This window comes from Chelonia mydas, chromosome 3, assembly GCF_015237465.2.
Source record: "Chelonia mydas isolate rCheMyd1 chromosome 3, rCheMyd1.pri.v2, whole genome shotgun sequence".
Lineage (NCBI taxonomy): Eukaryota > Metazoa > Chordata > Testudines > Cheloniidae > Chelonia > Chelonia mydas.
The window spans coordinates 35,825,791-35,850,651 of NC_057851.1; the positions used below are offsets into that span (position 1 = coordinate 35,825,791).

The window sequence follows — 24,861 nt, forward strand, 5'->3', positions numbered from 1 at the left end:
GTAGCAGGAGTTCATTTTCCTTGGCCACCCAGAGCACTTCAGCCATGTTAACAGGATACAAGAATTGTCTTTTAAATATATACCGAGTTAAAATAATCAAAAGGTTTGTACTATAAGGCCTCTTTGCATACAATTGTTAGATGATTTTCCCAAGGTATTTCTCTCAGTGTTGATATAATTGCAATTGTACCATGAGTTCAGCAATATCTGATGTTTTATTTACAGCCCCAGCTGCTGAAGCCAAGTGCTTACATGAGAACCTCAGTTTTCATTTAGCAAAAAGCCCTACTGGATGTGGGGGAAAAAGCTGCAAACATGGCCTGCATGCACCCTGGAAACTCAAAAACCAGATGGAAAAGTAAAAGAACTATTCAGTCATTCATTCTAAATCTCACAATTGCAAAGCCAGTCTCATGATTTTGGGGTACAACTCCTTATATCTGAAGATGGGTGGTTTGCAATATTGGTCTTCCCTGCCCCCCAACATACAGTAAAGGGGATGCCACCTGTAATAGCAACCGCAACACCTCTCCTTTTGCTCCCCATCCTCAACAGAAATATGCAAACTTACCCTTGATAGCTGTTAACTCACACACATCCTCCCCAGCCTCCATTTACTTGTGTGTTCACCTATTGTATCTCTTTGGGACTGTCTTTGTTTCACCCCTTTGCACAGTGTCTAACACCACAGGACCACGCTGTCTGATTGGTGCTTTTATGGGCTACCACAATATAAATAAAAACAGAGAGAACTGACAAGCGGAAGATGGAGAACTTATGCATTGGCAGGCTAAATGACTTGTTCAAGGACACACAAAGTCTGTGGAAAGGCGGAGGACTGAACCTAGCTATCCTGAATTCCAATGCAGAGCTTAGGCCACAACATCATTCTTCTACCCCAACTTCTATAAAAATTGTTCATTAAAAGCTGAGACTGAGTTGTAGCTCTGCCAGTCATGAACTGTATTATACCACATTCCTGAATAGTTCAGATAACTGATTGTTTTATGTGCAGCCTATTACATATCTGCACATATTTTAGAAACTTCAGTTGGTATAAATAACTGAATTTGAACCTTCAGCTGAAATGAGTAAAAAGGATGGTGGAGAAAGCATACTTTGGGAATGCATAAGATCATTTAGGTTGTATTTGTTAGGCATCTTTGTTCATGGTAAGATTTCACATTATTTTTTAGTATTTTTCAAATTCCTCAGTTACTAGATGACCATTTATTTTTTAATTAACACTGATTTAATAATTCTTAAAACCCCTATTTTGACCTTTTCGCAAATCTATGAAAATCAAGATTTTTTCTCTTTCCAACAGTACAATTTGTGCAATTCGGTGCCTGACCCATTCTGCCATGTCCGTACAGAATTGTTTTGAAAGCTAAATCCAGTACTGGCAAAGAAGTACTTGCCATTCAGGTCACAAAAGAAAAAAAAAGTAGGGCAGCTCAGATCTTCAGTAAATGGAAAGTCAGTATTAATCCATCCTTCCCGCACAGTAAGAGTCTGAGCAGAAAGAAAAGTGAGCAATCTCAAGTAACACTTTACATTGAAAAATTAGTATTGTGCCTTGTAGCATTAGATCAGCTACTTTGTTTGAAGAGGTGGGAAACCCATGGGAACCTACAATAAATGATGTCTTGGCTTTTAGTTTTAACAAACCCTGTCTTACACACTAGATTCTTATGTAGCCTTCATCACTTATTTATGTGCATCACAGTCATTAATGCATTTTACCCTCACAACATCCCTGTGAAGTATGTAAGTATTACGCTTCATCTTACAGAAACTGAGGCACAGGGTAGAGTAAGTGACTTACCTGAGGTCACCCAGGACTCTGTGATTGATCAGGGACCTGAATCCAGGTCTCCTAGGCCCCCTTTCAGTGTCCTATTTACTAGACCATCTTTCCTCCTAATGTACTATATGTATAATTTGATTAATGATTAATTTTAGCAAGATTTGGGATTTTAGCAAGTTCTGTTTTGAAGAACATCATTGATAAATTGGATAACAGCTGAAAAAATGCACAGGATTCATTTTATAGGCCATTACTCAAGCCTCTGATTCACATTGTTACAACAGTCTATTTTAGCTTTGCAACTGGGCAGTCATAAACAGTGTGTACTGTGACAGGGTCAGGCCAGATGACTACAGGAGAGTGACAGAAGGCAGATATATTAGCCCCAGATTAAGCAGGTCCCTTTTCCCTGAGTAAGGTAACAGGGGCGGTCCCAGAATAATCAGGAATTTGCTGGAACTAATTAAGGCAGGCAGGCTAATTAGGACACCTGGAGCCAAATAAGAAGCTGCTAGAATCAATTAAGACAGGCAGGCTAATCAGGGCACCTGGTTTAAAAAGGACCTCACTTCAGTTAGTGAGGGGCACGCAAAGAGCTGAGAGTGACAGGGTGTGCTGCTGGAGGTCTGAGGAGTACAAACACTATCTGGCATCAGGAGGAAGGTCCTGTGGTGAGAATAAAAAAGGTGTTGGGAGTAGGCCATGGGGAAGTACCCCAGGGAATTGTAGCTTTTACACAGCTGTTACAAGAAACACAGTAGACAGCTGTGATCCACAGGGCCCTAGGCTGGAACCTGGGTTCCCCCTCTCTCCTTCTCCCTTCCCCCTATTCAATATAAGAGGAGTTGACCTGGACTGTGGGTTCCACCAGAGGCGAAAGTCCTTGGCCTGTCCCCTGACCCACTAGGTGGATCAGCAGAGACTGTGGGGATTGTTCTTCTTGCTTTCTCCCATGCTGGCCAGTGATGAGGTTAGCTGAGTGAATGGCAGGTTTGAGCCACTAGTAAAAGTGGCCAAACTGAGGGCTGCCGTAAATCTCTGAGGGGAGCAAATCCACCAATAAGTGCAGGACCCACCAAGGCAGAGGAGGAACTTTGTCACAGTACATAAAGCAGTCTGTGATGAAAAATGCTCATGATAAAGGTTGAGGAAACAGTTGGTAAAGCCTTGTATATGTTTAAATGAGTCAGTATTTACTTTTTTTTTATATCAGTCACAGGATGATGAATGTGGCTTCCTGAACTCCATTAATACACACATTAGGATTTGAAATGAATTGATGTACTCTTTCGAGGTCATTCATATCAACTAATCACTTTGTGCTATTTATACTAATCTGCATGTTAATCAAACCAACATCCAACGTTTTTAAATTTGAAAAATACATTTCTAAACTTGAAAGAGTAAGTCAAGATCCTGCTGCTCTCCAAAGATGGAATGTCTGAAATTTTGACTCATTAACCAAGAGGGTATAATTTGGAGAAACATCTTATTAGGTTGTCTTTAAAGTTAAAAACAATTAATTGCATTATTCTAAAATATTGTAACTAATTAAGAAAGTTTCAATATTTTAAACCAACTGATATAATTTAGTCCCTTAGTCATTATATCGCAGAAAAATATGTGAAATTCCTCAGTGTTCCTTTCATATATATGGACTTTGACATGACTTGCGTGTCTCAGAATTAAAGAGACAAATTCAATCAGATTCTTTGGAAGGAAGTGCAGACCCACACAAAGGGTTCATGTCTGCAGAAAGTCAGTCAGGGAGTTGTGGCGGTGCGAGGTATCCATAATGTCTTCTTTTCTTTGTCAGATATGTTCATGTCATAGTCTGTTAATCTAGTATTGCAACTAACCATGGGAGAAACCAATTCTGACAATATGGACTGAGACCACAATAGGAGATATAGACATAAACATTGACATAAATGGCCCCTTTCGGGGCCTCAGTCCAAGACTGCACCTAAAATTGCCATTTCAATATCTGCAGAGAAGTCTGACATTCTGTTTGGCATAAAAGTGCCTGCAAGAGAGACAGAGAGAGACAACCACACCAAACATACCTGGCGTGTATATTGCTGTGAATGTCAAAAGCAACACCTACAGTAGCACAATTCATGTATGCAACAAAAGACTGGTGAAAAACACTGTTGTGAAACACCATGGTACAATGGAACTTATTGAACTCAAACAAATAGCAGTGATTTCTCTTTAAAAACTACCCAAAGAGTTAGCATGGCCAACTGACTCTCCCCTGCCAGGAAACACCACCACCACCCCTCCACATATCTTGGAGTATAGGCAACTTCAAAAGTCAACACCATCTGGGGATACTCCAACAATGACAATAATGGTGAAAAAGTTGAAAAGCAAGCAGCAACAAACAACTTGAGTTTGCTCTATGATTTCCAGGATAAATATACTTTCCAAAGTGCACAATGGAACAAGAGGAACAATCCTGACTTCGTCTTTGTCATCTCTGAAAGTTCAGAAAGGAGGTCATGGCAAAAATCCTAAAAATCATAACACTGACCAGTGCAAGTGACAACAGAGGCTGCAGTACAACCTAAGAAAACAAAGTACCTGCTGAGATTCAACTTCAGAAAGGCTGACTGGGAAGGCTTTACAGCTGAATTGGATGGATCCATTTGTCATATTACTCTAACACACATGCACTATGGAGAGTTTTTCTCCATGGTGTGGGAGACTGCCCAACAGCAAATCCTAGGAGATGCTGGATGTTATACATGCCCGGACTTTCAGGACAAACAAGTGAACAATATTAAAAATATGTCCAATTGTTTGACTTGGATCCCTTCAGTGAAGAAACCATTGTGCTCAGGATAATGCTTATAAGAGAGATCCAAAAGGAGCAGTGCAACTACTGGAGAGAGCTGATTGAAACAACAAATTTGTGCTATAATAGTAAAGAACATGGGCCATCATTTGCAAGCTGAACACTGAAGGACAACCATCAATGCATATCAGCACAGTCTCTCCCAACCAAGTAGCACACCAATTTATTCTAATTGGTAAAACAGTCCATGAAGCAAAGCACAAAATGAAACAGATTAAGCAGGAACTTCAATCACTTCTCAGACACAATGAAGTCCGCAATGAGTCCCTCAACATTAAGGAGTTGACGATAGCCATGAAGATACTTAAATGTGGAAAGACAGCCAGACTCAATGGATATAATGAACTATTACTGTACTTTGAGATGACAGCAAAGAAGAGGCTACTTGATTTTTTGAATTCTTGCAGGGAGACAATACAGATACCCAGGCCGTGGAAACAGGCTAACATGGTTGCACCACTCAACCATGTACAGAGGCTAATTCTTCAAAGAGTTACTGACCAATACTCTTACTCTGCTCAACCTACAAGCTATACAAGAGGATTATAATGAGTAGAACAGCACCAACAATGGAAAGCCAGCTGTTTGATAACTAAACCAGTTTCCGCCCAGGACTTTCATGCTGTGGTCAAGTTGCAAACCTATCTCAATACGTCAAAGTTGGCTTTGAAACTTGCAAAATGAGAGTGGCAGTTTGTGTTGATCTGTCTGCTACTTATGACACTATGAATCATCATACACTTCAACTGAAACTGGCAAGAATTTTGAGACATAATAAGATGGTCCAGCTCTTCTCCACCCTGCTCAAGAATTGACATTTCTTTGTCAATATGGATGGTCAGAAAAGTTGACGGTATACTCAACGGAATATATAGTAGAACTTCAGACTTATAGATACCTCAGAAATGAAGGTTATTCGTAACTCTGAAATGTTCAGAAACTCTGAACAAGATGTTCTGGAGGCATAGGGGTTGGAGCTTCAGCCACAAGGTGCGGTGGTGTCAGGGCTTCGGGTGGGGTGGGGGAAGGGCTTCTGACCCTCGGCGTACCAGGGCTCTGGGAGGGGGACTTAGGGCTTTAGATCTGTGGGGGAGCGCTGGGGCTCAGGGCTTCAGCTCTGTGGCTCTGCTCCCTGTTTCAGCTTCGTGAGGGGCCATCAGAACTCAGGGCTTCATCCCTGCAGCTCCATTCCCTGCTAAAAGCCCCATGGATAACAAAAATTGGTTACTGTAGCAAGCTTCACCATCATGCCTGCCACTCCCACCATCTCTTGGGACCACAGACCTTCATCACCCCAATCCTGAGGGCTGTCCTGACCAAATCAGGCCACAGAGCAGGACCCATATGACATCATGACCTCTACCAGCTCCAGCTGAATCCCAGACAGGATCAGACTGCTGTAAATAACAATGATTATTTGAGAAAGAGGGAGTGGGTTATTATTTTAGTTTGCAGCTGTCACAAGAGAGCACTGGACATTTGCAAAGAGGAAAATAATAATGCAGAGTTTTCAAAAACAAAACCAATGACCGATTTTGGTAAAATTCAAATTCTTCCCTTGTTTCATTGCTAACATTAACCAAAACAGTAAACCATGCCATGGAGTTACAGGCTTGCAGGATGAAATCCACCTGCTTTTTTTTTTTTTTTTTTTAATAACAATCACATTCCCCCCCCCACCTTACATTCTCCTGTTCTCCCTGCCTGTAGCCAAGAGTGATCCATACCACATAGTCCGGTGGCAAGAGCAGGGAACCCAGAAGCTTTAGTCAAAGGTGTCACCCACTTGCATGTGACTTTGAGCAATACAAAATCTTGTTGTGTCTCAATTTCTCTTCTCTATAAAGGGGATCTAATGTTTACATGCTCTGCCTCACAGGGTTGCTGTAAGATTCTGTTAATATTTGTGCCCAGCTTTGAAATTCTAATGTTATAAAAGTATTTGCTTTTACTATAATAAATATGAAATGTCATCTAATCAGCCCTGCCTAATGCACATTAAAATAACCACTTGCTTGAAGAGCTAGGGAAACCACAATCCCACAGAAAAAAATTCTTTAATATTTTTTTATTAATCTGGTCAAATTTCCATATCCACATATACAAAACCTCTATAACCCTTAGCAAGGGGTGGGGGTGATTACTAACGGCAGCATAAGTAGCTTTTGTTAAATGTTATTTATTAAAGCACACTGGTAATTCAATAATTTTATCAATATTAAGTAAATCAAATGCACTAGGCAAATAGATCTTTGGCTATGCACATGGAACATGAAATCCATGTTAGAGGGTAGGAGTGAGGTGCAAGGGTGGGTAAAACTGCCCTACACACTCCCGTGATCCTGAGCTAGTTTTGCATTGGTCTAGCACTTGTGTAAATTAGAGCAGCCTGAATTATTTCCTATGTTATATCAGCTGCCAATGGCTGCAAGAGTGGAAATGGCAGCCAACGATTCCAAGGGCATAAGAAGACCTGGTCATATCCTTTTTCCTCTGGCCAGACCTCCAATGATGGCAGTGAAGGTGGGATTTAGTGTAGGAGCCTGTATAGCAGCTTTCAGAGTAGCAGCCGTGTTAGTCTGTATTCGCAAAAAAAAAAAAGGAGTACTTGTGGCACCTTAGAGACTAACAAATTTATTTGAGCATAAGCTTTCGTGAGCTACAGCTCACTTCATCGGATGCATTCAGTGGAAAATACAGTGGGGAGATTTATATACACAGAGAACATGAAACAATGGGTGTTACCATACACACTGTAAGGAGAGTGGTCACTTAAGATGAGCGAATACCAGCAGGAGAGCGGGGTGAAGGGGGGGAGAGAAAACCTTTTGTAGTGATAATCAAGGTGGTCCATTTCCAGCAGTTGACAAGAACGTCTGAGGAACAGTGGGGGGGGGGAATAAACATGGGGAAATAGTTTTACTTTGTGTAATGACACATCCACTCCCAGTCTCTATTCAAGCCTAAGTTAATTGTATCCAGTTTGCAAATTAATTCCAATTCAGCAGTCTCTCCTTGGAGTCTGTTTTTGAAGTTTTTTTGTTGAAGAATTGTCACTTTTAGGTCTCTAATCGAGTGACCAGAGAGATTGAAGTGTTCTCCAACTGGTTTTTGAATGTTATAATTCTTGACATCTGATTCGTGTCCGTTTATTCTTTTACGTAGAGACTGTCCAGTTTGGCCAATGTACATGGCAGAGGGGCATTGCTGGCACATGATGGCATATATCACATTGGTGGATGTGCAGGTGAACGAGCCTCTGATAGTGTGGCTGATGTGATTAGGCCCTATGATGGTGTCCCCTGAATAGATATGTGGACAGAGTTGGCAACGGGCTTTGTTGCAAGGATAGGTTCATGGGTTAGTGGTTTTGTTGTGTGGTGTGTGGTTGCTGGTGAGTATTTGCTTCAGGTTGGGGGGCTGTCTGTAAGCAAGGACTGGCCTGTCTCCCAAGATCTGTGAGAGTGATGGGTCGTCCTTCAGGATAGGTTGTAGATACTTGATGATGCATTGGAGAGGTTTTAGTTGGGGGCTGAAGGTGATGGCTAGTGGCATTCTGTTATTAATAATAACAACATTAATTTAAATATCTATAAAACACTGCTGCGCTTCCCACTTTCAGCTGGTGGATTTTGTTTTGCTCCATCAACAGATGTAGTTTGGCCAACTCGTATGCTAAGAAATGTTATCATTTATCTTAGTGTCTTATTGATCAACCCACTAGATTATGTGCATAGTATAGGCTATTATGTTCTCTGTTGATGGCCAAATATATTCTCATTCTCCCTCAAACCTTCAATTTTACTTCTGGACTAAGCTGGAGACAAATATATACCTTTTCATGATGAGCAGAATAACACAGCTGAAAACTGCTGATAGTATGTATAATGACTGGTATAGCATGACATTCTGTTTATATATCTATATAGTCAGCAGTTGCAGATAGGAAGCCTGTGTTATTCAGTTCTCCATCACCAGTGGAATGTAGAGCCTTTTAGAGATGTTAACAGTTAAAATGTGTCCTAGATTAAAATATGTCAGAAAGGTATTATCATCTGACTGTTGCTTGACACCCAGAGGGAAATGAGTTAGTTTCAACCCATTACCTAGTGGTCAGATAGTCACATCACAAAAAACATAATTAGACTTGATACCTTTGTTAGTAGACTCCCCACAATGGTCAGGCATGTCTTAAAAAGACAGTTTGTGCTTAGGAAAATATTTCTGCTTTCTGACTTCTTCCATATTGTAGAAGTCAACAAATAGTAATATCTCCATGCTATAAGACTGACCATACACAAATAAGTCTTTTTGTTCTGAATAATCTCTCTTAATATGCCAGCAAACAACTAAAAATGCCTTTTATTTAACTTACCTGTTGAGTAATTTATTAAGATATTGGACTGAACCTCCCTGTCTCTTTACACCATCTTCTCATCCATGCACTGAGACCCCAATGGTCCTGTATGTGGAACCAGAATAATTTCAGAGAAAGCTACCACAGAGGCGCTATATAATCATCTAAATTGAGCTTCCAGCACCTCTCCTTTACATCCTCCTACTTCTTTGGTATCACTATGTACCAAGTTCACAGACTCCATCGTTTGAAATTTGTCTAGATAGCTCAAGAGATTCACCACCTTCAAAAGCAGTTGGCAAGTCACGTGGTCATCACATATCAATCCATGAATATTTCTAATGATCAAATCCCTTTTCACCACAGCCTACGTTTCACATGTTACCCGCATCTGTTGGAGGGACTTTTTTATTGTATAAGGAATGATCAACCTTCTCTACCTCTGTTAGAAGGTGTGTCCCATGTTCTACCTTGGTCTCCTCCTAATATGAGATGTAGATTGGGGAAGTCAGTTTTGTGGGATAGATGTGAACCTTATATGGGACCTTATATTCTGCCTCTACAAATAATTCTACCTCTCTGCTCTTTTATTTCAATAATGCCAGGCTGTAACATGGCCTCTGAAGGCCACAGGTTGCTTGCAAAGTATGCACATACACTCCACAAAGTAAATAGTCACACATTCTGCACTCCATGAAATGAAGCTAGGTAGCCTCAGACCTGACTTATTTATTGCTGGTCTTTCGTCTCAACTGATTCTATTAGAATTCCTACTTTGATTGTGTATTCGGTTATTATTTATTTTAATATAGCCTCCAAGACCTTATTATGCCTGGCACTGTGCAAACATAGGCAGTCCCTGTCCCAAAGAGTTCACAGTCTAAAGAGACAAGACAGAAAAAGATAATGATACAACACTCTGCTGTTACTGATATTATCCTTAGGTAATGGTAAAGATCTCTCCGTTCTGAGTCAGCTTCTAAAATATAAAGTCCTCTAGTGCTGACTAATCAGCTGATTAGCATCTGACATGTAAAAGTTCCATTTATTTTTGGCTATAAATCAGCAGAGAATTGTGACTTCAGTAAAGATGCTATTAACAACAGATTCTAAAGGGAAATGAATTACTCTCAGAAGCAAGGTGTGACTCTAACCATGGGAAGGGTTAGCAGCAATTATACAGTTTAAAAGCAGAAAGATAAACCATACTGAGAACAAATAACTTCTATATTAGTTTAATCTTTTTAACAAAATGGAATACACAGAAAGTTATTTTTTCCCCCATGTTCAGTAGGAACTAATACAGACTATTCAGTAATGTGCTGTGGGCTCCATACAATGTCCTTACCTAAAAATAGCACTTGCATTATTGCATCACTACAAGTAAGCTGTGCAATAAAGTGGAGTTCTCTGCATTCTGAATCAGCCTGTAGCCAATTATTTTATGTAATAATTTAATAGAGAGATTTATTGTTGTGGTTAATTGTTAATGTGCGATGGATAGGTTTAAGCAGGATAGTATTATAGGACTATAAGGCTGATAAGTGGTATCAATCAATAAGGCCACAATCCAGACATGCAGCTGTCTAGCCCTTGTGTCAGAGAGGTGTGGGGGGAAGTAGGAAAATCAGGCTGGTAGCTGGAGTGGCCAATTCTCTTGCACATAGAATCATAGAATCATAGAATATCAGGGTTGGAAGGGACCCCAGAAGGTCATCTAGTCCAACCCCCTGCTCGAAGCAGGACCAAGTCCCAGTTAAATCATCCCAGCCAGGGCTTTGTCAAGCCTGACCTTAAAAACCTCTAAGGAAGGAGATTCTACCACCTCCCTAGGTAACGCATTCCAGTGTTTCACCACCCTCTTAGTGAAAAAGTTTTTCCTAATATCCAATCTAAACCTCCCCCATTGCAACTTGAGACCATTACTCCTCGTTCTGTCATCTGCTACCATTGAGAACAGTCTAGAGCCATCCTCTTTGGAACCCCCTTTCAGGTAGTTGAAAGCAGCTATCAAATCCCCCCTCATTCTTCTCTTCTGCAGACTAAACAATCCCAGCTCCCTCAGCCTCTCCTCATAAGTCATGTGCTCTAGACCCCTAATCATTTTTGTTGCCCTTCGCTGGACTCTCTCCAATTTATCCATGACACACAAATCCAGAGAAAACCACTGTAGAAAAATCCCAGGCAGCTAGTCTTCACCAAAACAGTTCACCCCAGGACTACCTCCCTGCTCAGAGGCTAGAGTAAATTGTTGACTTGACTGGATTAGCTGCACAGAACACAATGTATGGATGTGGGAGGTGGAGTAACTGGCCTGGATACACCCTGCTGCTCCCTGTGGCCTGACACTTTTCCTCCTGTTCAACCCCCTTTAGCACATTTGCTAAACAAGGTAAGCACACCTTTGGTTCATAATAGTTCTTGCAAAACAGGTTTTTGACCTGGATCTATGGCAGACAAGCTCCAGCATGGACCACTCTGCATCAGCCATTGCTACATATATCACTGCCAGATTAGTAAGAATCTATGCAGCTCTACATTTAAATAAACTGTGCTGAACTACAAGAAATAGCTAATAAATATATTTATGCCACTTATCACTTAGAATAATCCCCCCTACCACATTATCAAAATAAAAACTTATTGGATTGTTCACGGATTTAAATTAAAGGAACTAAATTCTCTTCAATAGCTCTTTCCTTCCATTTCTGCCCTTAAATATTTTAAAGTGCACTTTACCTTCGTCAGCCACAAGACTCACTTATTTCTTTTAAATAAATAATGCTGCTTTTCACTGTTCTCACAATCAGGAGCAACATACAGAAGGAACAAACAGGTATTCTGTGACTTTGCAAGCTGCTGTCTGAGTTTGATGTTGAACCGACACATTATTGTGTTCCACTCTGAATTTATACTTGCACAAATTTGTGTGTGAAGAAAGAACCATCCATATATGCTGGATAGGCAAATAAAATCTGAGCCGATTTCAGTTGCTTTATGAAGCAATGGAAGTTTTTTTAAAAAATTGCTCATGGCTAGCTATCAAATGTAGCGTGAAGCACCCATCCATGGGATTATAACTTTGCTATGCTTCAGAAACTCCAGGGCCTTCAGAACACCAGCATGACTTATGTTTGCAGGATAAACTAAGGTGTTAGGTCACTTTCACCTCATATCAGTGGTGCCTTAAGTGAGCCTCATAGGAAGTTATTTGTGAATTAAGCAATATATTATATCCATCAGACATTCCAATATACTAGTTGTAAAAAAAAAGAGCATTTGTTGATGCGATACATGAAGCGGGGAGGGAGTAGCTCCCTTTGATGGACACCCAGCCAGCCAGTTAGCTGTAAAATCCCTCTTGGTCTGTTCTCTGCTTGCTTTACCTGTAAAGGGTGAGCAAGCCCACAGGTAAAAGAAAGGGGACCTGACCAAAAAGAGCTAAGGGGAAGGCAGAACTTTTTAAGATTGGGAAAGAAACTTTCCCTTCATCTCTAGGCTGCAAGGATGGAGCAGCAATGCTGTGTAAGGCTTGAACCAGGTATGAAAATTCATCTTCCATACTTAGAAGAAATTATTTGGATAGGGAATGTCTAGTTAGACACAATCAGGTTTATTTTTTATTTTGGCTTGTGGATCTCTTCTGTTTAACCCTAGATGCTTTTGTTTCCTTGTAACATTTAAGCTGAACCCCCAAGAAATCTATTTTGGGTACTTGATTTTTGGAATTGCTCTTTTAAAATCTAGCAAAAGACTAAGTTCCAGATATAATCTTTTCCTTTTTGTTTTCAATAAAATTTAAAATGTGTGTGTGTGTGTGTGTGTGTGTGTGTGTGTGTGAGGGCTTAAGGGTACCCCACAGGGAGGAATTCCCAAGTGCTTACCAAGCCCAGGTCAGAGAAAAGCTGTAACCTTGGGAGTGTAATATAAGCCTGGAGTGGCAAGTATTAATTTTTAAAATCCTTGAGGGCCCCTAGTTCCTGCACTCGGAGTGACAGAGTGGGGATTCAGCCTTGACAGTTGACATGTCAAAAATACACACGATTACCATTATTAGGGTAAATAATGACAAAATCACCAGGAAACAAGGCAAAATTCCTAACTTCTTAACTAGAGAACTTCTAATATATTTAGTTATTTTGAACACACATGAACAACAGTATCTAATTGTCATTCTCCCCTCAGATCCACAGGTAGAGCTCCCACTGAAGTTGATGGGAGTTCTGTGTTTATCTGCTGGGGGGGGGGGGAAATGGTCATTTGTAAACAGGAAAAAAAATTGATACTTAACTCAGCTTATTTAAGTTTATGTAAATTGGAGCATCTAGTACCCAAGGGTTCATAAGAACATAAGAATGGCCCTACTGTTTCAGACCAAAGGTCCGTCTAGCCCAGTATCCTGTCTTCCAACAGTGGCCACTGTCAGGTGCCCGAGAGGGAATGAAGAGAACAGGTAATCATCAAGTGATCCATCCCCTGTCACTCATTACCAGCTTCTGGCAAACAGAGGCTAGGGACACTACATTATTCATATTCTTCAGGTATATTAGAAACCTTCCTAAGTGATAGTTAAATGACTATGTTAGTGTGAAAGAAAATACAAACTCTAATCAACCTAGACTGATCTAAAGAGACTAAATGTAGTTCTTGATGTGATCTTTTTGTAGCCATTATTGTTCCAATTTTCTTTGTGAGTGTTTGTATTCATAACACACCTACCGACTGCTAGCAAAAGGATTATATCTGATGAGAACTGTCTCTAAATAGAGAGAGCCTGAAAACCTTCACCTTCATTCAATTAGCTACAGCATGAAATGACAATGAAAACAATTCTGGCTGAACGATAGTCAATAATCAATGCAGGTTGTCTTGTGCTGCTGAATGCTAAACTAAACTAGAAGCTTGTGATGTTATCAGAGGCATCAGTTCTTGGGTTGCATTTACTGATTTAATATTCATATTTGATATTGTTGATATTTTGGAGGCCCTTTCAGTATCCTCATTATACACCTCTCCAGTCCTGCACCTTTTGTTCTGCAGAATACATGCCTGGCCAAGGAGGGGTTAGTCAGGGCCATCCCTAGCTATTCTGGGGCCCTACGCAGCCCCCCAGCCAGGGCCAGCTCCAGGCACCAGCTTTCCAAGCAGGTGCTTGGGGCGGCATTTAGAATGGGGCGGCAGTCCGTGTCCCGCAGCGACAATTCGGTGGCAGCTTTGCCGCTCTTCCCGCCGCGGTGGCTTTCGGCGGCAGCTCTGTCGCTGTTGTGGTGGCAGCAATTTGGCGGCGACTGCTTTGGGCGGCAAAATTGGTAGAGCCACCCCTGCCCCCAGCGGGTGGGCATGGGGGGAACCAGGCCTCTGCGGGGGCTAGGGGGGCTGGCTTGAGGGGTAAGGGGAACTGCCCCCCCAGCACTCACCGGTGGCACGGCTGGGTCTGGGTCATGGCACTTCCCACCACTTAATGCAGGCCCAGCCCTGCTGCAGTCCTCAGGGGAGTTGGGGTGGGGCTGGGGTGGAGAAGGGGAGGAGCGGGTGTGGGGGAGCAGGCTGGGGGCTTTGGGGAATGGGTGGAGTGGGGGTGGGGCGGAGCAGGGGCAAGGGCCATGGGGAAGAGGCAGGGCAGGGCTGGAACAGCACGCAGCTGTGCAGGGCACCAGGAAATTTGGTGCCCCAAATTTCCTGGTGCCCTACGCAGCTGCATACTTTGCATATGGGTAGGGATGGCCCTGGGGTTAATATCTCCAGAGACTATGTTATCTCCAAGTAATGAGCTGACCAGAAAAATTCTCCATGGTCTTTTCCCCTAAGGAGAATATCAACCTTACCCGTAGTTCTTCCACCTGGAGAGCTAGAGACAGAGTAACTGGTATCATTGATATAAATATCATGGGTTTACAAGATACTAAGTGCCTTCATATGTCATTGATTTCATTGCAAAATCATGCCCTGTAGGAGTTGACGTTGACTTTATGTTCCTGTTCTTTTTAAAAATTTCAAATTAAAAGTGTTTACAAAATATGTAAGAAATAAGAGAACATGAAATGAAAACTTTTAAAATCCAGCATCCATAGAGATGAGGGGAAAATATAGCAACCCATTAGCCATAGCCCTATCTTGAATATCTTATCAACAGTGATTTTTTTCTGCATAGATACAATTTTTTGCTGAGCATATAGTTAATGACAAAACTTTAGTTGCTGCTCACCCCATTATTGCACATTATAATTACAGCTTGGAGAAAGATTAAAGGCCTTGGGCCTGATTTTTTTCTCTCTCTTATGGTTGATTTTATACCAGTGTAAATCCACTTATTGATTTCTCCGTCCCTACTGTGCCTAGAAAAATGGGACCTCAATCCTGAGTAGGGCCTCTCGGTGTTAACATAAAGCAAACAATGAATAATAATTTATCTGAAAGAGTTCAAGAGGATCATCCCTTTCATCTTACAATTCTTGGATATAGTGCTGAATATCTGAATCACAGTAGAGTGGGTTGACACCTAATAACGCCTGGAACAAGCAAGACTCCTTGTGTCGTATTGACACTTCCCTTTTTAAAAAGAACACAGTACAGGAAAGCTGTATTGCAGGGTTTTATATGAAAGCTGTGAAGTCAAGGAACTATTCTTTTTCACAAAAATTTCCATAGATGTTAGTGCTTTTCATGCATGTGATTCATGAATTCCAGAGGATAAAACTGATGACTAACCGACATATAGGAAACTATTTAACTTTTAAACAAAAAGTTCTTATAGCATGAGAGGTTGTTGGAGATGTGGCTATGGGACCTGTTAAAATATGACTCACAAAAATCACATACTACAACTACATACTCATACTCAGTTGAAGTATAGATAGAGGACTTGAATCCAAAGACTATTGAAGTCAAAAGAAAGACTCCCATTGACTTTAGTAGCCTTTGGATTGAGAAAGAAAAATACTTAATATGTGAGTTTACAGGATTTATTTTAAAATATTGAGTGCACTCCTAAAGTATATGGAAATATATACCAGACTATACTATAGATAAAGTATAACATACTACTGTGACAGGAGCTATCTAAACACCTCACAATCTTAAATGCATTTATCTTCCCAACACCCCTATGATGTAGGAAAGGACTGTTCTCTCCCATTTTAAAGATGGAGAACAGAGAGGCCAAGGTCACACAGGAAGCTTGTGACAGAAGAGGGAACTGAATCCTACTCTCCCAAGTCCCTGGCTAGTACCCTAGCCCCAGGGCCAAACTTCATCTCTTGAAGTTATGTACCTATCTTGGCCAAGATTTATCCATCATGTGCTGGCATGATGTATTTTATTTACTTTGTCAGTCAAATATTTCCTTCGGCACCTTTTTATCTGTTCACCATGCATGGAATCCTGCTTGCATCTTTATCTTTATCTTGGAACACCCCTTGTGATTCCCAGAACACACCACATTGTGCTCTTCTCAATAATTATCACCTATTCCTCTGATGTGCTGATTATGGCTGGGTAAGGTCAATAATAATCATTTACCTGTGTCAGGTAAATAAAAAAATGTCCAGAATGCAATTCAACTGGATTTGATTTTCTGGTCCGTTTCATTATTTTGATTCAATTCATCAGCTTGTTCGCTGTCTCAGGTGTATAAATAATTTATGTTCTATGAGTATATTTTGTGTCTACCAACCACAGGCAGGCACCAGGGCAGAGTCAGGCTCCTAAATCCATCTCCATCTAGTGAAAAGACATGCTTTCCTAAATATTACCCATAGCTATGAACCCTATTCTGCAGTCGTTAATTACTCCTTGCTTAGTCTCAACTCCCATTAAAGTATATGGTCTTCGGAAATGAAGCAGGCCCTTTGTATAGTCTATAGTACATACAGGAATTATTTCTAAAACAATGATCCAAAAGGGAGTTTCATGCTATACATCTCACCTACTGTCAGGATATAGCACCCCACTGCTAAGCTTGTCTTACGTGGAAGTAGCCTTTATATAACTTATTTTTTCCTTCCCTATTCAGGGGGTGTATAGGGTGTAAAGTGATTGAGTTCCACCATTGTAACCAACATGAGCCTAACATCAAAAGCCTATGCACCAACTTTCCTTACTTGAATGATTCAACACATGAGAGTACACATACAAATCAGCCCATGCCAGTACAATATTTTCTATTCTGAAACTCAACCTTCTTAACAACATAGAGTGGAATTCTGCCTCATGCTAAGCCCCTTGGCTGGAAGGAGAGCAAAAAAGGGAAGGGCTTTCTATAATCAAGGAGCTGGACAGTTGGTGGGAAACAGGCAATAGGTCTACCAAAAGATATATGTGAGCAGCAAACTATTCCATTACAACTGTAGTTTTTTCATCACTTCATTACTGAAGGGGCTGAAAGTTAGGGGAAGAGACCTAGATTTCAGAATTTTCTAGTACAAGAAGTTAATTTGTCTATCAATTTTAATTATAGTAATTCTGCTTTTGTGCTCAAAGATTATGCAGGCAAGTTGTAAGTGCTGGTAATACCAAACTACTTGCTTCTCTTCTGATCAAGGGAATTAAATGGTTGCAAAATAGATGTGTGTGAAATAACAGTACTGTGATGGGGTATATCAACCCCGCACTGGCAACACAAGGGTTAACCCACTCCTTTGGCACCAAGAGGCCACACCCTCTTGCCCCTACTAGACATGCTCCCAGTGGAGGGAGCATACAAAAGGAAGCAGCCCAGCTCAGTTGTTCAGGCTTCTGCTAAGAAGTCACTGGAGCGCCAAACTGCTGATGCTGAGCTCCCCAACTATGTTGCAGGAGCCCAGATGACTACAGAGACTAGAGGGGATGACCAGTTGCTACCAATGGAGGAGAATTGGGACTAATGGTAGGGAGTGACCCATGGACCATATTTGCGCATATTAAGACTGGACCCTAAACCAGGTGTGACGGGGCAGAGTGGCCAGCACTGGTACTGCAGGTGTTAACCCTTCCTTCCTAGCAGAGGAAGCCCCACCACTGAGGCTTTGCTGGGCATGCTTCAACTGGAGAACAGGTATAAAAGCCTGCGAAGCTGCTCAGTTGGGGCTGACCATCGGAGGGGATGGAGGCCCGCTGCCAGCTCCCGAGGAGGGACAGCCTGCACTCCAGGATCTGGAAGTCAGCAAAGCTGGGATGCGCCCAGACGGAGCGCATCACCGCAGGGGAACAGACTGGAGGACCTGGAGGTTCTGGTAGGAAGTGACCCAGGGGTCCTTTAGAGGAAAATGGTGTTAGAGCCATGCAGGGGTTTGGCATGTTTCGGGAACTTGTCACTATCAGGGCCCTGGTTCGGGACCTAGTGGAGATGGGGGCCCGGGTCCCTGTACCACCTCCCCAGCCACCTGACCCCCCCCCCAGGTCGGGGGGGGGCAGTGGCTCAGCACAGAAATCATATGGACTCTGGCCGCTAGGCCCCACTACCCCACCAGTGAGGGGTGATTATATGAACTCTGCGCACTACCCTGCCTGCGAGGGGGATTTATATAGACTCTGGCCACTGGGCTGCACCGCTCCGACACCGGGATTGAGTTTTATGGACTCTGGCTGCTAGGGCCCACTACCCTGACTAAGGGGTGATTGAGTGGAAGAAGGCCATCAGGCCTCATTGGGCCGCCCACAGAGAGGCGAGCATGCGAACTTGGGAGTGACGAGGTTCCAAGACACCATTCCCCCCGCCCCAAAGGAGCGGTAAGGTGCCAGGCCTGCCACACCGGGGTATCTGCTTATCCTAGGGCCCTGCGTCAGAACCCAGTGGAGTAGAGTGGGTCCAGGTTCCCCTACCCTTCCTGTACTTGCTGTTGAGCAACCCAGCCTCCGGGAGAGGTGGCTCATAGATTCTTGCCACTAGGCAACCCTGCCACTGGGAGAGGTGGCCCCATAGACTCTTGGCGCTGCACAGCCCTGCTGCTGGGAGAGGTGGCCCCTTTATACTTGTGCCACTAGGCATCACCACTGCTGAAGTATGCGGCCTCTCACTGACACTTATCACTCGGTGCAACTGCCGCCAGAGAGGGGGTGGCTTCCCAGGCCCCCCACTGACCCCCCTGGCAAGTACTGAATTGTAGAACTACTTCAGCTTCTACTTGGTATGAGCTCGGAAATGGGTCTGTTTCCGTGAAGAATTTAGAGAAATTATGTAATATTTCTGAGTAAAAGGAAGCTTTTGTACCCAGCAAAGGCATAAGCTAATATTTGGGAGGATGGCAAGGAGGGTCTGAAGGTTCTGAATGCTTTCACCACTGTTCAAAGCAAACTGTAGAGGCATTGATTGTTTAGATGTCAATCTACAATATTTGGTATTATTTTTTTAAGTGGCACTCTAGTCTGCTATTTGTTGTGTGGTCTGATATACTGAACCCCAGAATGCCTATTATGGCACAAAGGCACCTGAAAACTATAATTTTGTTATCTATTTGTTCCCAGCAAGACGCAAAACAGTGATGAGGAAGGGCTGTTGTCCCACTGTGACAACCACATCATGATAAAAGTACTATAACAGTCAATAAGGTATGTGACCTATTATTTAGGAAAGCTATGAACATCAAGGACTCAGTAAGGTGCTCGGATGTATTCCACACACGTCTTTAACTGTGAAAAAGATCTGTACTAAACCCACTAATAAAACCTTACTGTAAAAAGGGTTTGTTCATTTCTTTCCATTCCTACTTGGGCCTTAGATGCTCACAGCCTCTCTCTAGCTATCTGTACTTAGGTTAACAGATGAGTACAGATCTGTGCTTCTCACATAACACACGGACTAAAAGCACTTTTTCTTGACTGACACAGGCAGTAACAAAGGACAGAAAATAGCTCAGTGAGAACTACCAACATAATAAGAAAATGAAATGTTCAGAGCCTAAATAATTGTTGTTCTTGGAACAATAAATACATTAAAATGTTTAAGAAAAACTGAGACTTAAATATTTCACATTTAAAGCGCCATTCTTAACAGTATGATAATTTGACTTATCCTTTTCAATAGCCATTTAGACACCTGGGGCAAAATCCTTGTCTCACTGAAGTTAGTGACAAAACTTTCATTGGAGACACTGGGCCAGATTTTCATCCCTCTTCTATTTTCTCTCTCTTCCTTCCTCACTGCCTTTCCCTGCACAATGCCTTCAAAAGATGAGCCTGGGAGCTTAAATTCCTAAATTTGGTAGACACTAAAAATCCTGGTCTTAAAAAGACACTGGATTTATAGTTTATTACAACAATCTGTAACCCACTAACTTTCACTTTTTTGTCCTATGACTCCTAAGGCATTAATGGGCCACTTCGCTTGAATAGTCCCTTAGAATGTGTGTTAGCATAAGAAGTTAAACCATTTCTTCCACCTTGTATTTAGCTGTGACACTGAGTACCTTTCTCAGACCTGAAGAAGAGCTCTGTGTAGCTTGAAAGCTTGTGTCTTTCACCAAAGTTGGTCCAATAAAACATATTACCTCACCCCCCTTTTCCCTGGAACTCCTATGTGCTCTCTCTGGAACACAGTATGCTTTATTTAATTATTCTATTTCATATCTCCTTATACTCCCCAGGAAAAAACATACATACACACTTTTCCTACTACAAGTTCACTACCATTTTTATGAACACTGAGTCCTTATTTCCACTCTACTGCACCTATATTACTCAAACATGTGCTAGTTTCAGGAAATAACTTCCTGACATGATGAACTGTAAATGAATATTAAGATAAAATAGTAACTTAGTGATAAGTTTTCAAAAAGTATCACATTTTTTATATTTGTATTCACAGAATAGGCTATAGTTCCAGTTATACTTTGCAATAAAGTGTTTACACTCATTAGGGAGATCAAAACTTTTTCTATGTTTAAAACTGTTTATATTTAAAAGTGCTTTTCAGATACATCCTGAGTGTTCTTCTTAAGAAACAATAACATTACCTCAGCGTACCTTGGTCATTTCCTATCCCCCACTCACCCTCAGCCAGGGTGATGGAGAACAGCGCTTTGGTCAAAGATACCTGAAGGACCAAGCATGTCCCTGTCAGAAGACCAAGTCCAGCTTTGCATCCAGCCATCTGATTGCTCACCCTTGGTCCTCAGTGTCGGTGTACACTGCAGCTGGGATGTGCCTTCCAGCCTGGGGAAATGGACACACACCAGCTCTGTTCAAGATAGCACACTAATAAAAGCAGTGTGGATGTTGGCACTTGGGTGGCAGCATGGGCTACTCACCTGAATGCAAATGTGCCCAACCCCCTTAGAACATACTTGGCTGGCCCATGCCATAACACCCACACTGCTATTTTTGGCAAGCTAGTTCAAAGAGAGCTAGTGCAAGGCTGCCTATCTGGGCTGGGAGGCATTCCTATCTGCAGTGTACCTGTACCCATATCCTAAGGAGACCCAGATTGTATGGCAGGGCTGGAAAACCCTTCCTACTTGAGCACATGGTACCTGATCCATCCACCTTCACTCATCAGTCTCCCCTCATGGGTAGCAAGGAAGCCTCTTTCTCTGTACTTGTAGAAGTGGCACAGCTGGTGAAAGCAACCCTCACCTCCTTCCCCCACTACCAACTTGTTTGATAAGGTAGCCAGTCACTCCACGTGTCCTCCATCCCAGGTTGCGTTTTCTTGAAGGATGCTTTTTTTTTTTTTTGGACTCTCAGTCCCAAACACATACAATCTGTTATTTTTCCAGCATGTGTATCTTTAATCCTCTGTTCCAACCATGGCAGGACATCAGTACAGGTATACAACAGGTGGCACCTTCTACACAGCTTCTCTCGTCCATCCAGCTCACCTTCTGAGCATTCTCCTGCTTCCTGTTCCTTCCAATTATATGTCCTGCCAGTTACTGAGCTGATTGTCTCATTAGCCCAGCAATTACCACCAGTGATCCCCACTAGAAAAAGGTTGATTGCTCCAATTAAACCTGCAGACTTCTCTATGTTGCAGCAACCTCTGTGACCAGAGTACTACAACTAGCACTCTGTCACAGTCCTCATTCAAACGGGACTTCATCCACCCCTGCGAGACAGGTCAACAACACCTTAACAACCAGTGTGATCAAAGACAGCTGACAGATGGAAAAGAACCAACATAGAGACTTGGGGTGAAATCCTGGCCCCACAGTAGTCAATAGGAATTTTGCAACTGATTTCAACAGCGCCAAGATTTCACCACTGATCTTTGTCTGTTATGAGATTATCAGTGAATATATGGTCTCTATACATAACCAGTTCCAAAACCAGACGGAAAGGGTCTAAAAAGATCTGAGGCCTCAAGATATTGCCAGAATTGCCTTGCTTTAATTTTCTCAATTTACCTCCAAATGGAAGATCAGAAACAGGGAAATAACTCACTAGACTGACATCATAAAGAGTTTCTTTCTTGAACATAGGCCTCACAATTTTGTATTTGAAAGGCTGGTGCCTTACAGATCCGTGACTAGTTCCACTGACTATTGCCCTTACTCTTGTCCACGCTTATTTCTGTTTTATTGAGTCACTTCAATGGGCCTACTTCTGTACCTGAAGTTAAGGAACATGCATAAGTGTTTTCAGGATCTGGGCCCCAAATTTTAACTTAGATTACTACATTTATGAAAAAGTTAAAGTATATTCAAAAACAGGCTAGCTTACTACATAAAGGAAAAACAGTTATTCTGTGTAGTATATAATAGCCCGTTATAAGAAGAGCTATTGATCTGCTTTCTCTATCCTAGATGCTCATTCCTGTCTTTTCTATTTTATGTAATAGAATTGTTTAGTCTCTACATGTTACATATTATATTACTTCCATATATATTGTTTATCACTACTGGGGATTAGAGTGCATTTTTATGTACCAGGTTAACCTAATTTGGTCAAAAGATAAACCTTAGCTATTTGACTTCAATAGGACTGTTCACATCCTTAAAATTTAAGCATGTACATAGGCATTTGCAGGATTGGGGCTCCCCCCCGCAATTTAGTTGGGTTTGAACAAATTAGCAACTTCTATAAAAATCTCTGAATTTGAGTTCCAGCAAGGTCACTATGGCATGGAATACAGGCCTGTAACAGTTTTGATTGTCATTTTTAATTTTAAAACCAGAGATCTCTGTAAGCTCAACAGAACAGTTCTCTTAAGTGTGAAATTCTGAATTTGCTCCAGCAGTCACACTTAGCTAACCAGAGATTATCTGAGACCAGCAGAGTCAACTGTCACTTTTCATGTGGGTTCCAAAAATAGTTCACATTTTAATGCTAAGGTAAGATTAATGTTTTTACCATTCACTGTCCCGTACTACTATAGTATTCCAGAACCTACTCTAGTTCACAGAAGTTTGACATGTCACATTTCATTTTAGCTACTGCAGTACTAGAGAAAGATACAAATTTCCTAAGCAGTATTGACAGAAAAATCTTATGAACACCAACCAAAAAGAAAAAATGCCTGTAGATTTGTATACCACAATTACACTACAGTGATTTCAGATGTTCTACTTTAGGATACCCTGTAAAATCAAAAATAGGCACAGAGCAAAACAAGGCCTAAGGGAGCACTGCATTCATCAACACAATAATATGCCCAAAATTGAAAACATAGAAAAGACAAAATGTTTATAACTTTTCCATTTAATATAAAGTAATAATGGAATAGCAGGTGTCCTATTCAACTTATTCATAAATGATCTGGAGAAAGGGGTAAACAGTGAGGTGGCAAAGTTTGCAGATGATACTAAACTGCTCAAGATACTTAAGACCAAAGCAGACTGTGAAGAACTTCAAAAAGATCTCACAAAACTAAGAGATTGGGCAACAAAATGGCAAATGAAATTTAATGTGGATAAATATAAAGTAATGGAAAAAATAACCCCAACTATACATACAATATGATGGGGGGCTAATTTAGCTACAACTAATCAGGAGAAAGCTCTTGGAGTCATCGTGGATAGTCCTCTGAAGACGTCCACGCAGTGTACAGCAGCAGTCAAAAAAGCAAACGGGATGTTAGGAATCATTAAAAAAGAGATAGAAAATAAGATGGAGAATATCTTATTGCCCTTATATAAATCCATGGTATGCCCATATCTTGAATACTGCATACAGATGTGGTTCCCTCATCTCAAAAAGGATATACTGGCATTAGAAAAGGTTCAGAAAAGGGCAACTAAAATGATTAGGGGTTTGGAACGGGTCCCATATGAGGAGAGATTCAAGAGGCGAGGACTTTTCAGCTTGGAAAAGAGGAGACTAAGGGGGGATATGATAGAGGTATATAAAGTCATGAGTGGTGTGGAGAAAGTGAATAAGGAAAAGTTATTTACTTGTTCCCAGGATATAAGAACTAGGGGCCATCAAATGAAATTAATGGGTAGCAGGTTTAAAACAAATAAAAGGAAGCTCTTCTTCACTCAGCGCACAGTCAAACTGTGGGACTCTTTGCCTGAGGAGATTGTGAAGCTAGGACTATAACAGGGTTTAAAAGAGAAACTGGATAAATTCATGGAGGTTAAGTCCATTAATGGCTATTAGCCAGGATGAGTAAGGAATGGTATCCCTAGCCTCTGTTTGTCAGATGGAGATGGATGGCAGGAGAGAGATCACTAGATCATTACCTGTTAGGTTCACTCCCTCTGGGGCACCTGGCCTTGGCCACTGTTGGTAGACAGGATACAGGGCTGGATGGACCTTTGGTCTGACCCAGTATGGCTGTTCTTATGTCCTTCCTCCCATTTTTTTTTTTCAAATTCTTGATGTATCTGGCTTATACAAGTAAGATACCAAACCCTGGAGCCCTTATTCATTTTTCTTCTCAACTAAAACTGGTATCAATGGGGACTTTGCCTATGTATGAGC

The 24,861-nt window shown here is 41.6% G+C and overlaps 1 protein-coding gene across 1 annotated transcript in view; it reads right to left on the reverse strand.

Moving 5' to 3' along the window:
• Positions 1–24,861, reverse strand: part of SNTG2 (syntrophin gamma 2) — a 247,301-nt gene that overhangs the window by 154,934 nt on the left and 67,506 nt on the right. The window lies entirely within an intron of this gene.